This window comes from Artibeus jamaicensis, unplaced genomic scaffold, assembly GCF_021234435.1.
Source record: "Artibeus jamaicensis isolate MK-2021 breed Jamaican fruit bat unplaced genomic scaffold, CSHL_Jam_final contig_3252, whole genome shotgun sequence".
Lineage (NCBI taxonomy): Eukaryota > Metazoa > Chordata > Mammalia > Chiroptera > Phyllostomidae > Artibeus > Artibeus jamaicensis.
This window is the reverse complement of record NW_026521768.1, coordinates 1-3,838: the sequence shown is the minus strand read 5'-3', so window position 1 is coordinate 3,838 and position 3,838 is coordinate 1.

Here is a 3,838-nt window from a genome sequence, read left to right as displayed (position 1 = left end):
GAACTGGTCTGCAACCCAGGCATGTGCCCTGACTGGGAATCGAACTGCAATTGTCTGGTTTGTAGGCCTGCGCTCAATCCACTGAGCTACACCAGCCAGGGCTGTTCCTATTTTCTTTGTTCATTTATCTTGCTTTTTAGATTCCACATAGAAGTGTGGTACCCTATGGTATTTGTCTTTTCCTGCCTGACCTATTTTACTTAGGATAATGTTCTCCAGGTCCATCCTTTGTTTTGCAAATGGTAAGACTACATTCTTTTTTTATGGCCAAGCAATATTCCATTGCATATACTCCCCACTTCTTTATCTGCTCGTCAGTGGATGGGCACTTGGGCTGCTTCCATAGCTTGACTATTGTAAATAGTGCTGCAATAAACATAGGGGTGCATGTAGTCTTTCAAATTAATATTTTTGTCTTTCTTTGGATATATTTCCAGAAGTAGAATCTTCAGGTCATAAGGCAGATCCATCTTAATGTTTTGAAAACTCTCCACACTGTTTTCCACAGTGTCGACACCAATCTTCATTTCCACCAACAGTGCGTGAGGGTTCCCTTTTCTCTACGTCCTCACCAACACCTGTTGTTTGTGGATTTACTGAAAACAGCCACTCGGCCCTGGCTGCTGTGTCTCAGCGGACTGAGTGCTGGCCTGCGCACTGAAAGGTCGCTGATTCGGCTCCCAGTCAGGGCGAAGGTCTGGGCTGTGGCGCCCCAGTTGGGGGCGTGTGCGAGGCAACCACACATTGATACTTCTCTTCCTGTTCTTCTCCCTCCTGCCCCCTCTCTCTAAAAATAAATAAGTAAAACCTTGAAAAAAAAGGAATAGCCATTCTGACAGGTATAAGGTGATAGCTCACCATAGTTTTAATTTTCATTTCCCTGGTAGTTAGTGATGTTGAGCATGTTTTCATATGTCTGTTGGCCATCTGTATGTCTTCTTTGGAGAAGTGTCTATTCAGGTCCTCTGCTCACTTTTTATTATTATTATTATTTAAATAATTTATTTATTTAGTTTTAGAGAGGGTAAGGGAAGAGAGAGAGAGAGAAAAACATCAATGTGTGGTTGCCTCTTGTGTGCCCCCTACTGGGGGCCTGACTTGGCCTGCAACCCAAGCATGTGCCCTGACTGGGAATCGAACTGGTGACACTTTAGTTTGCAGGCTGGTGCTCAATCCACTGAGCCACACCAGCCAGGGCTTCTTTTATTATTATTATTTTTTAAATTCTCACTCGATGATATACTCATTGATTTTAGAGAGAGAAGGTGGGAGAGGGAAAAACATCAATGTAAGAGAGAAACATAGATTGGTTGCCCCCCATATGTACCCCAAATGGGGATTGGACCTGTAACCTAGGTATGTGTCCTGGCCCGGGGTCAAACCTGCAGTCAACCTTTTGGTGTCTGTGATGAGGCTCCAACTAACTGAGCCATGCAGCTCAGGATCTGCCCACTTTGAAATCAGATTGGGTTTTCTGGTATTGAGTCGCTGACTTTAAAGGAAAAATGATTCTTGGAAAGCTGTTGTCAGGAGTCAGAGTTCTGGAAACGCCCTTTGTCCCCACGTCCTTGGCCAGACTTGAAGAGAGCGGTGAAGATCACTGCTCTGACGAGACACCCCCACCCGCTTACACAGGGCCGTCCCTGCGTTGTCTGTCTACACGCACTTCTCTGCACCCTGCCTTTCTCCCTGCGGCCAGCGGGCCAAATCCCATTGCGCCCTCTACCCCTGCTTACCCCTGGTTGGCCTTCTCCCTGCATCTCATCCCCATCTGGCCCCCTTGCCCTCTGCTCACCTGAAACTCTCCACAAACCCCCTTGATCAGGCGTGGGAGGGGCCCTGGGATCTGTCTTCCAGGAAGAGTTCCTGCAGCCTCAGCTCTTCTGGAAACTGCCAGTTCCTGAGGACCCTGCTCCCTCCGCTACAAGCTCCGAGGGTAGACGAGTTCCCTCCCTCCCACCTCCCGCCACTGGGCCAGGAGGCGGCGCTGGTGAGTTCCTTGCTCCACTTCTAGAATATGGTCCTTCCCTCTTCTCCCCAAACTCACTCCCAGCTTTAAATCTCATGCCATTTTTTTAAAGCTTTTTTAAATTTTATTTTTAGAGAGAGGGGAAGGGAGGGAGAAAGAGGGGAAGAGAAACATTAATGTGTGGTTGCCTTTCACATGCCCCCCCTACTGGGGACCTGGCTGCAACCCAGGCATGTGCCCTGAGTGGGAATCAAACTGGCTCTGGGCTGGATCCATCGGAATGAGGCCACTTACAGAGACTCTGGATGGGAAGTGTGCCCAGTTTCCTGCTGCTGCACAGCTCAGTGGCGTAAAACAACGACTGTTTTATTTTTTCATGATTCTGTGGGTTAGGGATTTGGCTCGGCTCAACTGAGCGATTCCTCTGCTGGCCTCACCTGGGATCCTCCGTGTCTGGTGGTGTGTCTGGGGCTGGATGGCTGACCCAAGATAGCAGGCCTGTGGGTGCTGGCCACCAGTGGGGACTGTCTGCACGGGGCCTCTTGACCTCCAGGAGGTCCGGTCCGGTCCGGTCCACTCCGGCTCCTCCTGACAGTCTGGGGGCAGCATGAGGGGAAGAGGGGAAGCTGTAAGGCCTTTGGGGACCCAGGCTCAGTACGCCCACAAAATCATGTCTGCCATGTCTGCATGTCACAGGCCCACCTGGACATAAGGGAGGGAGAAACACCTCGACTCTGGAAGGGAGTGGCAGTGAAGTCGCACTAGGAAAGGTGGACGGCAGGGCCTTCCGGCCGTGTGTCCTGCAGTCCAGTGCGGCCCGTCAGTGTGGGCCGCTGGGAGAGGAGGCAGCAGCTCCCTTTGCTGACTGACTGAAACTTGGACTCAGCGAAGAGCTCCACTGGGAAGCCGAGGTGCTAGGGAGTCCCTGGAATTACACAGAAGGAATCCAAAAGCGCACGAAGGGAGGAACGTGAAGCAGATTTGACGCCTGCGCCCTGCACATCCCTTCCTTATTGCGTCCACAGAGGATGCAGCCGACGCGGCCCCTAGAAATCCGACATCCAGTGTGGACCACGCGCACGTGCTGGCCGTTTCCCGCACTCAGGAGCGGCCAGGGAGCCCCACCCAGGGTGCTCGCTGGAGTCCTGGAGTGAGAGCGAGAGAGGCCCAAGTGGCAGCATTTAGTGCCCAGAGGTTCAGTGGGCATCAGAGGAGGGTGATCGGCAAGTTTGATGCTCAGGTTTTGGGGTGGCTAATGGACTGGGGTGTCCCTAGGAATAAAAGAGATAGGCTGCCTGAACCGAGGCCAAGATCCCCTTGAGCAGGACATTGCAACACCTCGTAAGCACAGTGTAAATCTTCCCCAAAGCTTCTCTTAAAGGACCCTGCACCGTTTGTTTACTCGGGTAGCTATGTCCCGAGGAAAGGACATTCTCAGAATTTTTGGAGATTACTAGATATTGGCTCAATGTCATTGATTCCTGGTAATCAAAAAAGCCAGCAGGGGCCGATGCTGGTCAGATGATACATGGACTTTTGGCTAAAGTTTAGCCGGTGGGATCGCAGACCCATCCTGGGCTTCTCCCCTCAGCTCCTCAACAAATGCTGGACCGGTGGCCAAATTCTCCAGCTGGCTCAGGGGAACACGGAATGAGGCGATTACAGTGTGAGGGACCTCAGGAAGGAGCCCGGAACTCCCCCCTTCCCACCACAGCTGGATAGGAACTGAAAGTGATGCTGTATCCTCGGGAAAACTGCAGGGATTTTACTGCCTGCAACACCCCATTTATCTCACCTGTCGGCTTCTGCAGAAGGCAATGGCTTTTAGGGAATTTCTGTAATTCATTGTAAACATAGTCTGTTCCAGAT